The 12,037-nt window shown below is 51.9% G+C and overlaps 9 non-coding genes and 1 pseudogene across 9 annotated transcripts; all 10 read right to left on the reverse strand.

Moving 5' to 3' along the window:
* Positions 1 to 182: 182 nt before the first annotated feature.
* On the reverse strand, positions 183 to 295 carry LOC119919024. Its single transcript, XR_005447549.1, has one exon. It is a non-coding gene; the product is annotated as a U5 spliceosomal RNA (small nuclear RNA).
* A 961-nt stretch (positions 296 to 1,256) lies between these two features.
* LOC119919021 lies at positions 1,257 to 1,445 on the reverse strand. The gene has a single exon (XR_005447548.1). It is a non-coding gene; the product is annotated as a U2 spliceosomal RNA (small nuclear RNA).
* A 183-nt stretch (positions 1,446 to 1,628) lies between these two features.
* Positions 1,629 to 1,741, reverse strand: LOC119919025. Its single transcript, XR_005447550.1, has one exon. It is a non-coding gene; the product is annotated as a U5 spliceosomal RNA (small nuclear RNA).
* A 965-nt stretch (positions 1,742 to 2,706) lies between these two features.
* Positions 2,707 to 2,898, reverse strand: LOC119919007. The gene has a single exon (XR_005447535.1). It is a non-coding gene; the product is annotated as a U2 spliceosomal RNA (small nuclear RNA).
* Positions 2,899 to 3,081: 183 nt separating this feature from the next.
* Positions 3,082 to 3,194, reverse strand: LOC119919026. Its single transcript, XR_005447551.1, has one exon. It is a non-coding gene; the product is annotated as a U5 spliceosomal RNA (small nuclear RNA).
* A 968-nt stretch (positions 3,195 to 4,162) lies between these two features.
* LOC119919019 lies at positions 4,163 to 4,354 on the reverse strand. The gene has a single exon (XR_005447546.1). It is a non-coding gene; the product is annotated as a U2 spliceosomal RNA (small nuclear RNA).
* Positions 4,355 to 4,537: 183 nt separating this feature from the next.
* On the reverse strand, positions 4,538 to 4,650 carry LOC119919027. Its single transcript, XR_005447552.1, has one exon. It is a non-coding gene; the product is annotated as a U5 spliceosomal RNA (small nuclear RNA).
* A 968-nt stretch (positions 4,651 to 5,618) lies between these two features.
* LOC119919030 lies at positions 5,619 to 5,810 on the reverse strand. The gene has a single exon (XR_005447555.1). It is a non-coding gene; the product is annotated as a U2 spliceosomal RNA (small nuclear RNA).
* Positions 5,811 to 5,993: 183 nt separating this feature from the next.
* On the reverse strand, positions 5,994 to 6,106 carry LOC119919028. The gene has a single exon (XR_005447553.1). It is a non-coding gene; the product is annotated as a U5 spliceosomal RNA (small nuclear RNA).
* A 969-nt stretch (positions 6,107 to 7,075) lies between these two features.
* LOC119919022 lies at positions 7,076 to 7,255 on the reverse strand (annotated as a pseudogene).
* Between the last annotated feature and the right edge of the window lie 4,782 nt (positions 7,256 to 12,037).

Genomic DNA, 12,037 nt, shown 5'->3' on the forward strand with positions numbered 1-12,037 from the left:
TACCCCCGCTGGTTGCTTCCAGCGCCCACCTCCCGGAGCAGTTCTCCCCCTGCCGTGGCGCAGTGGTTTCAACTGCGCATAACAACGGCTGAGTCTCAGCACCTCTCCCGAGCGCGCCTCGTCGCACCGCTCAACCTTGCCGGGGGCGGCGTTTTATTTCCTTTTCACAAACGCACGAGGCTCGGCCACACGGCAGAGCCTGCCAAAAATAGTTTTAACTCATTGGCGTCCCTCTCCACGGAAGTCTTTAGTAAAAGGCGAAAGACTTGTACGTTATGAAGAGAAACCCGAGTAAGTACGGGCCCCTCCTCCAGAGCCGCCGACGAGCCTAGTCGTCCCGGCCACTACCCTCACGGTAAGCCTCACTCTGCCTCTCGAGTCCCAAGTACCAGGCCACGCCCGTTCCCCTACCCCTCCCCAGGTCATGGCAGGCTCTATCCAATCGGGCTGCGGAGAGACGAAGGCCTGGCTTTTGGACAGAGGCTACCGAACGACTCGGCTCTTGTAGCCTCTCGATGACGAGTGAGAGAAAGGGAGGGGAAATGTGGCCGATCGCTTCTCGGCCTTTTGGCCAAGACTGCAATGGCCTCCTCTTTCTGGTTAAAACCTTTGCCGGTTTGGGGCTTCGTTTTGTGTCACCAGCTTTTCTGGGAGGAGATTCACCTCATTCCTTGTGAATAAAATTTCAACTTTGCCGTAGCTGAAAAACTTTTGCAACAAGGAATTCATTGGTCCCGAGGACTGCCTACCTGTCCTCTGCCGGACTGCCACCTTGACCAGACCAAAGACGAGAAGGTAAGTGTGTTATTCACCGATTTAGCAGTTGTAGCAGGTTTTCTTGCTCATTTGAGGTTTTAGTTTCTTGTATCCTTTCTACGCTGCGGTTCCTCCACCGTGTTGGCCAACCGTGCGGGCCTACGGAGGCGCCGCAGTGTCCCCTCCCCACCTTCTGAGAGGCTCTATCCAATCGGAGAAATGAAGGCCTGGCTTTTGGACACAGGCTACCGAGCATCCGAAATACTCGGGCTCTCGATGACGAGTGGGAGAAAGGGAGGGGAAGTGCAGGGCACATTTAACAGCCATGCCGGTCCCAAATATCCCCTCGTCGTCTGCCAATCATAAAGTGCAAATCTCGCTGCCTTCTTCGAGGCTTCAGCTGGCCGCCCCCCTCGACTGGCGCCTTTTTCGGGCCGGCGTCCGGCAGAGCGACGGACCTCTGCGTTTGGGTCAGTATTTTGGTTTTACACAAGGCAGGAGAAGGGTGCACCGCCCCCGGAGGCACTGCAATACCGGGTCGATGCGTGGAGTGGACGGAGCAAGCCCCTCGTCTCAGCTCCCGGTGCTAAAAATCCATTTAATATGTTGCCCCCTTATAGGGGACATATCAGATATTAAACTGATAAGAACAGATACACTTGATCTTAGCCAAAAGGCCGAGAAGCGATAACCCCCGCTGGTTGCTTCCAGCGCCCACCTCCCGGAGCAGTTCTCCCCCTGCCGTGGCGCAGTGGTTTCAACTGCGCATAACAACGGCTGAGTCTCAGCACCTCCTCCCGAGCGCGCCTCGTCGCACCGCTCAACCTTGCCGGGGGCGGCGTTTTATTTCCTTTTCACAAACGCACGAGGCTCGGCCACACGGCAGAGCCTGCCAAAAATAGTTTTAACTCATTGGCGTCCCTCTCCACGGAAGTCTTTAGTAAAAGGCGAAAGACTTGTACGTTATGAAGAGAAACCCGAGTAAGTACGGGCCCCTCCTCCAGAGCCGCCGACGAGCCTAGTCGTCCCGGCCACTACCCTCACGGTAAGCCTCACTCTGCCTCTCGAGTCCCAAGTACCAGGCCACGCCCGTTCCCCTACCCCTCCCCAGGTCATGGCAGGCTCTATCCAATCGGGCTGCGGAGAGACGAAGGCCTGGCTTTTGGACAGAGGCTACCGAACGACTCGGGCTCTTGTAGCCTCTCGATGACGAGTGAGAGAAAGGGAGGGGAAATGTGGCCGATCGCTTCTCGGCCTTTTGGCCAAGACTGCAATGGCCTCTTTCTGGTTAAAACCTTTGCCGGTTTGGGGCTTCGTTTTGTGTCACCAGCTTTTCTGGGAGGAGATTCACCTCATTCCTTGTGAATAAAATTTCAACTTTGCCGTAGCTGAAAAACTTTTGCAACAAGGAATTCATTGGTCCCGAGGACTGCCTACCTGTCCTCTGCCGGACTGCCACCTTGACCAGACCAAAGACGAGAAGGTAAGTGTGTTTTATTCACCGATTTAGCAGTTGTAGCAGGTTTTCTTGCTTCATTTGAGGTGTTTTAGTTTCTTGTATCCTTTCTACGCTGCGGTTCCTCCACCGTGTTGGCCAACCGTGCCGGGCCTACGGAGGCGCCGCAGTGTCCCCTCCCCACCTTCTGAGAGGCTCTATCCAATCGGAGAAATGAAGGCCTGGCTTTTGGACACAGGCTACCGAGCATCCGAAATACTCGGGCTCTCGATGACGAGTGGGAGAAAGGGAGGGGAAGTGCAGGGCACATTTAACAGCCATGCCGGTCCCAAATATCCCCTCGTCGTCTGCCAATCATAAAGTGCAAATCTCGCTGCCTTCTTCGAGGCTTCAGCTGGCCGCCCCCCCTCGACTGGCGCCTTTTTCGGGCCGGCGTCCGGCAGAGCGACGACCTCTGCGTTTGGGTCAGTATTTTGGTTTTACACAAGGCAGGAGAAGGGTGCACCGCCCCCGGAGGCACTGCAATACCGGGTCGATGCGTGGAGTGGACGGAGCAAGCCCCTCGTCTCAGCTCCCGGTGCTAAAAATCCATTTAATATGTTGCCCCCTTATAGGGGACATATCAGATATTAAACTGATAAGAACAGATACTACACTTGATCTTAGCCAAAAGGCCGAGAAGCGATAACCCCCGCTGGTTGCTTCCAGCGCCCACCTCCCGGAGCAGTTCTCCCCCTGCCGTGGCGCAGTGGTTTCAACTGCGCATAACAACGGCTGAGTCTCAGCACCTCCTCCCGAGCGCGCCTCGTCGCACCGCTCAACCTTGCCGGGGGCGGCGTTTTATTTCCTTTTCACAAACGCACGAGGCTCGGCCACACGGCAGAGCCTGCCAAAAATAGTTTTAACTCATTGGCGTCCCTCTCCACGGAAGTCTTTAGTAAAAGGCGAAAGACTTGTACGTTATGAAGAGAAACCCGAGTAAGTACGGGCCCCTCCTCCAGAGCCGCCGACGAGCCTAGTCGTCCCGGCCACTACCCTCACGGTAAGCCTCACTCTGCCTCTCGAGTCCCAAGTACCAGGCCACGCCCGTTCCCCTACCCCTCCCCAGGTCATGGCAGGCTCTATCCAATCGGGCTGCGGAGAGACGAAGGCCTGGCTTTTGGACAGAGGCTACCGAACGACTCGGGCTCTTGTAGCCTCTCGATGACGAGTGAGAGAAAGGGAGGGGAAATGTGGCCGATCGCTTCTCGGCCTTTTGGCCAAGACTGCAATGGCCTCCTCTTTCTGGTTAAAACCTTTGCCGGTTTGGGGCTTCGTTTTGTGTCACCAGCTTTTCTGGGAGGAGATTCACCTCATTCCTTGTGAATAAAATTTCAACTTTGCCGTAGCTGAAAAACTTTTGCAACAAGGAATTCATTGGTCCCGAGGACTGCCTACCTGTCCTCTGCCGGACTGCCACCTTGACCAGACCAAAGACGAGAAGGTAAGTGTGTTTTATTCACCGATTTAGCAGTTGTAGCAGGTTTTCTTGCTTCATTTGAGGTGTTTTAGTTTCTTGTATCCTTTCTACGCTGCGGTTCCTCCACCGTGTTGGCCAACCGTGCCGGGCCTACGGAGGCGCCGCAGTGTCCCCTCCCCACCTTCTGAGAGGCTCTATCCAATCGGAGAAATGAAGGCCTGGCTTTTGGACACAGGCTACCGAGCATCCGAAATACTCGGGCTCTCGATGACGAGTGGGAGAAAGGGAGGGGAAGTGCAGGGCACATTTAACAGCCATGCCGGTCCCAAATATCCCCTCGTCGTCTGCCAATCATAAAGTGCAAATCTCGCTGCCTTCTTCGAGGCTTCAGCTGGCCGCCCCCCCTCGACTGGCGCCTTTTTCGGGCCGGCGTCCGGCAGAGCGACGACCTCTGCGTTTGGGTCAGTATTTTGGTTTTACACAAGGCAGGAGAAGGGTGCACCGCCCCCGGAGGCACTGCAATACCGGGTCGATGCGTGGAGTGGACGGAGCAAGCCCCTCGTCTCAGCTCCCGGTGCTAAAAATCCATTTAATATGTTGCCCCCTTATAGGGGACATATCAGATATTAAACTGATAAGAACAGATACTACACTTGATCTTAGCCAAAAGGCCGAGAAGCGATAACCCCCGCTGGTTGCTTCCAGCGCCCACCTCCCGGAGCAGTTCTCCCCCTGCCGTGGCGCAGTGGTTTCAACTGCGCATAACAACGGCTGAGTCTCAGCACCTCCTCCCGAGCGCGCCTCGTCGCACCGCTCAACCTTGCCGGGGGCGGCGTTTTATTTCCTTTTCACAAACGCACGAGGCTCGGCCACACGGCAGAGCCTGCCAAAAATAGTTTTAACTCATTGGCGTCCCTCTCCACGGAAGTCTTTAGTAAAAGGCGAAAGACTTGTACGTTATGAAGAGAAACCCGAGTAAGTACGGGCCCCTCCTCCAGAGCCGCCGACGAGCCTAGTCGTCCCGGCCACTACCCTCACGGTAAGCCTCACTCTGCCTCTCGAGTCCCAAGTACCAGGCCACGCCCGTTCCCCTACCCCTCCCCAGGTCATGGCAGGCTCTATCCAATCGGGCTGCGGAGAGACGAAGGCCTGGCTTTTGGACAGAGGCTACCGAACGACTCGGGCTCTTGTAGCCTCTCGATGACGAGTGAGAGAAAGGGAGGGGAAATGTGGCCGATCGCTTCTCGGCCTTTTGGCCAAGACTGCAATGGCCTCCTCTTTCTGGTTAAAACCTTTGCCGGTTTGGGGCTTCGTTTTGTGTCACCAGCTTTTCTGGGAGGAGATTCACCTCATTCCTTGTGAATAAAATTTCAACTTTGCCGTAGCTGAAAAACTTTTGCAACAAGGAATTCATTGGTCCCGAGGACTGCCTACCTGTCCTCTGCCGGACTGCCACCTTGACCAGACCAAAGACGAGAAGGTAAGTGTGTTTTATTCACCGATTTAGCAGTTGTAGCAGGTTTTCTTGCTTCATTTGAGGTGTTTTAGTTTCTTGTATCCTTTCTACGCTGCGGTTCCTCCACCGTGTTGGCCAACCGTGCCGGGCCTACGGAGGCGCCGCAGTGTCCCCTCCCCACCTTCTGAGAGGCTCTATCCAATCGGAGAAATGAAGGCCTGGCTTTTGGACACAGGCTACCGAGCATCCGAAATACTCGGGCTCTCGATGACGAGTGGGAGAAAGGGAGGGGAAGTGCAGGGCACATTTAACAGCCATGCCGGTCCCAAATATCCCCTCGTCGTCTGCCAATCATAAAGTGCAAATCTCGCTGCCTTCTTCGAGGCTTCAGCTGGCCGCCCCCCCTCGACTGGCGCCTTTTTCGGGCCGGCGTCCGGCAGAGCGACGACCTCTGCGTTTGGGTCAGTATTTTGGTTTTACACAAGGCAGGAGAAGGGTGCACCGCCCCCGGAGGCACTGCAATACCGGGTCGATGCGTGGAGTGGACGGAGCAAGCCCCTCGTCTCAGCTCCCGGTGCTAAAAATCCATTTAATATGTTGCCCCCTTATAGGGGACATATCAGATATTAAACTGATAAGAACAGATACTACACTTGATCTTAGCCAAAAGGCCGAGAAGCGATAACCCCCGCTGGTTGCTTCCAGCGCCCACCTCCCGGAGCAGTTCTCCCCCTGCCGTGGCGCAGTGGTTTCAACTGCGCATAACAACGGCTGAGTCTCAGCACCTCCTCCCGAGCGCGCCTCGTCGCACCGCTCAACCTTGCCGGGGGCGGCGTTTTATTTCCTTTTCACAAACGCACGAGGCTCGGCCACACGGCAGAGCCTGCCAAAAATAGTTTTAACTCATTGGCGTCCCTCTCCACGGAAGTCTTTAGTAAAAGGCGAAAGACTTGTACGTTATGAAGAGAAACCCGAGTAAGTACGGGCCCCTCCTCCAGAGCCGCCGACGAGCCTAGTCGTCCCGGCCACTACCCTCACGGTAAGCCTCACTCTGCCTCTCGAGTCCCAAGTACCAGGCCACGCCCGTTCCCCTACCCCTCCCCAGGTCATGGCAGGCTCTATCCAATCGGGCTGCGGAGAGACGAAGGCCTGGCTTTTGGACAGAGGCTACCGAACGACTCGGGCTCTTGTAGCCTCTCGATGACGAGTGAGAGAAAGGGAGGGGAAATGTGGCCGATCGCTTCTCGGCCTTTTGGCCAAGACTGCAATGGCCTCCTCTTTCTGGTTAAAACCTTTGCCGGTTTGGGGCTTCGTTTTGTGTCACCAGCTTTTCTGGGAGGAGATTCACCTCATTCCTTGTGAATAAAATTTCAACTTTGCCGTAGCTGAAAAACTTTTGCAACAAGGAATTCATTGGTCCCGAGGACTGCCTACCTGTCCTCTGCCGGACTGCCACCTTGACCAGACCAAAGACGAGAAGGTAAGTGTGTTTTATTCACCGATTTAGCAGTTGTAGCAGGTTTTCTTGCTTCATTTGAGGTGTTTTAGTTTCTTGTATCCTTTCTACGCTGCGGTTCCTCCACCGTGTTGGCCAACCGTGCCGGGCCTACGGAGGCGCCGCAGTGTCCCCTCCCCACCTTCTGAGAGGCTCTATCCAATCGGAGAAATGAAGGCCTGGCTTTTGGACACAGGCTACCGAGCATCCGAAATACTCGGGCTCTCGATGACGAGTGGGAGAAAGGGAGGGGAAGTGCAGGGCACATTTAACAGCCATGCCGGTCCCAAATATCCCCTCGTCGTCTGCCAATCATAAAGTGCAAATCTCGCTGCCTTCTTCGAGGCTTCAGCTGGCCGCCCCCCCTCGACTGGCGCCTTTTTCGGGCCGGCGTCCGGCAGAGCGACGAACCTCTGCGTTTGGGTCAGTATTTTGGTTTTACACAAGGCAGGAGAAGGGTGCACCGCCCCCGGAGGCACTGCAATACCGGGTCGATGCGTGGAGTGGACGGAGCAAGCCCCTCGTCTCAGCTCCCGGTGCTAAAAATCCATTTAATATGTTGCCCCCTTATAGGGGACATATCAGATATTAAACTGATAAGAACAGATTTTTTTCTTTTGAGAAAAATTTTATTGACACTCAATTCAAACATGATTCATAATATGTCAATTCCAAGTTACCTTTTAAAATACAACATGTCAATAAATAGATAAATGTTCTCTGTAAAACAACATTTAAAAAAAGTGTTTAAAATGCATTACAGATAACGTCATAAATTAAAGGTATAAAATGGTTTTCAGCTTGTCCATGTCTGTGAGTGTCTGTTAAAAGTCTTCAAAGCGGAGTGCATTTGTTAAAATAAAACTCACAAAAAATAAATGGATAATAAAAGCTCTTCTCCAAGTCCACTGTTGTGCAGGAGTGTAGTGAGTCCCTATCAAAGGGGAACTCATTCAGCTCCCCCAAACAGATTTGGTCTCTCGGGATCTTGTGCAGGCGCTCAGAGGAGACCCTCACCCTGTAGCTCCTTCCCACCAACCTCACCCGGAGGGTCAGGCCGCCGCTGCCTTGAACTTTCCTTGTGTGGCTCCGGCTCCTCCGTCCGAATGGGCACAGAGGCGATTCTTCTTTGTGGCTGTGTCCTAGGCCCGCCGCCTGCAGCTCTGGCCGTTTGGACCGTTGCTGCGGCCATCCGGATCACAGCCACGGGGGGATCTGCATGTGCTTTCTTGCCAGCAAGTTTCTGGAGGTCCATATGGCGTCTTTGATGGCGGCTAGGGTGAGCCACTGTTTGGCAAATGTACGTGCTGGTATCTGATTTCCTTGGCTCACCCCGTACAGCACCAGCTGTGGTGTGAGGACCTCCCTTGCTGGCAAGTACGGGAATTGCAAGGAGCCGGCCGTTGCCCACTGTTCTACGGCAGCGCTGCACTCCCAGAGCAGATGCCTTACCGACTCAGGCGCGCCACAACCTGGTCGGGGGCAAGTTGAGTGCGCCGACATGCCCCGGGAGTGCATTACGGACCTGACTGGGAGGATCTCATGAGCCACCATCCATGACAGGTCCCGGAGTCTGTTTGGAAGAGCTGGATGGTTCACGTTGCGCCAAACTGTTGAGGGCTCGCCGAATGCAAGCCCGCGCACTGGACTCACTGGTTCCCGCTCCTGCACAACAGAAATGAGAGAGCGGTGAGTGGTTAAAACCTGCAACTCCTCCTGCTCAAGGTTAAAATGCCTTAAAAATGACTGGATAAAAGCATAGGCTGGTGGCAGGTTAAAAGACACTGGTACTTTGAGACTTGTGGGTAAGATCTTAAGTTTTCTGAGGTAGGACCCCATCCAGAACCGTGTCATTGCTGCGGTCTTGGGGTTTCTGGATGGGGCTGTGGCGGTTGCGATGTGTAGTGCTGTGTATCTGCTTCCTAGGAACAAGTGCAGGTCTGGCACTCCTTTTCCTCCTTTCTCCTTTGGCTTCTTCATCACGCTTCGTCTCAGTCTTTCCCACTTGGAGCCCCACAAAAAATAAAAGATGGCTCGTTCCAGGTCTAAGATCACTCTCCTAGGCGGGATAAAAACAGAACTGATGAGTAAAAGCAAAGGTAAAATCACTGCTTTGATGATTAAAACCTTTCCTTCTAAAGTCAGTCCTCTAAGTGTCCAGTACCCTAGTCTCTGCCTGACTTTCCCTACTATGTCTGCCCAATTGTTTTCCCCTCCCCCTCCCTATCAAACCTGATCCCAAGTATTTTTTGGTCAGTCTGGGTCACAGTCAGGGGGAGTCCTGTCGTCTCAGTCGCTGTCCACGGTCCATAAAAATGGGCTTGGGTCTTGCTTCTGTTCAGCTTTGACCCAGAGGCCTGTCCGAACCAGTCAGTCAAGTCCAGCGTCCTGTTGACAGATAAAAGGTCAGTGCATAAAATGTTGATGTCGTCCATATATAAAATACATTTTGTCTCGAGTCCCCCGCTCCCTGGGACTCCTACCCCATGGATTCGTTGGTCCCTTCTCAAGGTCTGTGCCAGTGGTTCTATACAGATAACGTAGAGGAGGGCAGATAACGGACAACCCTGACGGACACCGCAGTTTATATCCACTGCTCTTGTCAGATGCCCGTTAACAATGAATTTGCTGTTGATCTCCCGGTACAGCAGTCCCACCCAGGCTATAAACCTTCTCGGGAACCCCATTTTTTGCAGTACCTGGAAAAGGTACTGGTGCGAGACCCGATCAAAGGCTTTCTCAAAATCTAAATTCAGGACTACTAGCCGAATGTTTCTGTCTCTCGCGTAACAGATGGTATCTCGGATCAGTACGAGGCTGTCGGTGATCTTCCTCCCCGGGACGGCACAGGCTTGATCCGGGTGAATCAGATCTTCTAAAAACAAGGACATGCGTGAGGCTAAAGTTTACTAAAAAGTTTACAGTCAAAATTTAAGAGTGTGATAGGTCTCCAATTTTTCAAGTCCGTCTTGTCTTTGTCTTTGTGAAGGAGAGTCACTATCCCTGCTCTAAAGCTGTCAGGAAGTCGGTCCATTTGTTCAAAATCCATAAAAACAGCAAGCAAGTCTGGTGCTAAAATGTCCCAAAATGTCAGATAAAATTCCAAGGGAAGCCCGTCTTCTCCCGGCGACTTCCCTGTCTTAAAAGATTTGATGCATTTGTTTAATTCCGGTATCGTAAAATCTTGGGTTAAAAGCACGTTGTCGTTTGTTGCTTGGTCAATGGATTTTAAAACTTCGGTCATGGTGTCCCCGTTAACAGTTTTGTATGCGTACAGTTCACGGTAAAAATGTTCGACAGTTTCTTTGATTTCCTCTGTTGTGTCAGCTGTGCACCCGTTTTCTTTTTTAAGTCTCAACATGGCCCCCCCTTTATTTACGATTTTCTTAAAAAAATATCTTGTGCACTTCTCTCCTTCCTCTATTTCCCTTTCCTTGCTTCTTAAAATCACACCTTTGCTATTAATTTCTGCTAAAACCGACATCTCTGTTTTAATTTGTTTTATCTCTTCATTAAAATCCATTCCATGTTGGATTAGTTTAAAATACCTCTGAAGCCGTTTCTGCAGTCCCAACATGCGTCTGTTGTCCCTCTTTTTCTTTCTTTTCCCTGCCTGTCTGTAAAACGTCTTTGTCTTTCCCTTCACCATTTCCCACCACTGTGCACGTGTATCGTAAAAGTCTTGAAGGGTCTGCCACTCTCGGTATTGCTCCCTGTACAGCCTAACTAGCTCCCTGTCTTCTAACAGGGAGCAATTGAGCTTCCACAGACCACTTCCTGCCGTCACACCGGAAGAGAGTGAAAGGGTGCAGGAAAGAATTGCGTGATCAGAAAAGAAAACAGGTTCCAATCTAGCATCGGTTGGTGGGCAATCACGTGATAAAATGTAGTCTATGCGAGAGGCTCGGGTGCCATCACTACTGAACCAGGTGAAGCCCTCCTCTCTGGGATGCATGGTTTTAAAACAGTCCACAAGTCTAAAATCACTGCATATGCTTTGAAGTAAAACTGAAGTCTTGTCCACTTTAAAATCGTCCCCTATTCTTCTCCTGTCGTTCCTGCTTAAAATACAATTAAAATCCCCCCCTACAACTAAAGGTGCCCTGCCTAGCATGTGGGGCTGCAGGTCTTCTAAAAGGTCATACCTGTCGTTCTTGTCATTAAAGCCATAAATATTTAAGACGTTAAAATCCTTCCCCATAAAAGTCAAGTGTGTTAAAAGTGCCCGACCATCTCTCACCACAGTGCTGCCCTTCACCAAGACTAGAGGGTTTTTTATTAAAATGGCCACTCCATCATTTTTGTTTTCATTTGAGCCGCTCCATATCGACGTTTGTGGCCATAACTCCTCCCATTCTCTGTAGTGTTTTAAAAATGGTAGGCCGCATTCCTGTATTAAAAACACGTCAGACTTAAAAGAGTTAAGAAAGGATAAAACAATCTGGGCTCTAACTCTCGACTTCACACTCCTCACATTGATAGTTGAGAAGGTGAGTGTCATGAGTATGGTTAAAATTTGCAGGTATGACATCTTAAAAGACTAAAAAAAAAGGGGGATTTCAAATGTTTAAAAACACAGCAGTTAGTGGATTTCTTGTGAATGGAGCTCTTCCTTCATTCTCATGGGTGAGAGATGACGGGGTTGAGCTCCATTTCCCTTTCGGACTCTAGGAGTTGGCCTCTGACGCAGGGTTGCATTGAGCTTTGAGTCCTTAGGGGTTGATTGCAGAGCTATAGTTAAAAAAGAGACTTCATTAGGCGAATTGGAGGGGAAGACTCTGGGCTCCTCCACAGATGAACTGTCTGAGTAGCTCTCAGCTCTTCCCCTCTTTTCCGAGGCTCCAGGAGACTCAGAAGACAATTCTGAAATTAGTCTCTTGGCCGGCTGGGCATTGGGGAGGGGGACATCCTCGCTATCACTCTGTGACTGGCCAAATTTTTGTTCTGAGCCAGTCACTGAGCTAGCTCCGCCTTCTGCCTGCACTGCCACTGCTTCTTCCCTGTTCTCCACTTGTGGGGCAGCTGCAGGCCCCTCCCCTTCTCCCGCCTCTACTGGTCCTTCTCCTCCAATCACAGGATTTGGCGGGAGATTTGAATTCTCCAGCCCAGCCTCTTCAATTAGCTCTCTAACTGCTTCGTCTTGTCCGCCATTTTGTGCCTTTGCTGCCTTTAATTTGTTGGCAAACGACTTAGGGCAATCTCTGAAGAGGTGGTTTGTTTCTCCACAAAGATTGCACTTTCTGCCATTGGTGCATTCCTCGAAAGTATGCCCAATTTCTCTACATTTACCACAAATGATCTGCTGGCACGCTTCTGCCAGGTGCCCATTCTCACCACACTTGCGGCAGAGTTTGGGCTGGCCCTGGTAATGAATGTAGCCCCTGTTGTTTCCCAGAACTATCATGGATGGCAGAT

Source organism: Micropterus salmoides, unplaced genomic scaffold, assembly GCF_014851395.1.
Source record: "Micropterus salmoides isolate LMB-PRFRI ecotype aquatic unplaced genomic scaffold, ASM1485139v1 Ms_hic_scaffold_2536, whole genome shotgun sequence".
Classification (NCBI taxonomy): domain Eukaryota; kingdom Metazoa; phylum Chordata; class Actinopteri; order Centrarchiformes; family Centrarchidae; genus Micropterus; species Micropterus salmoides.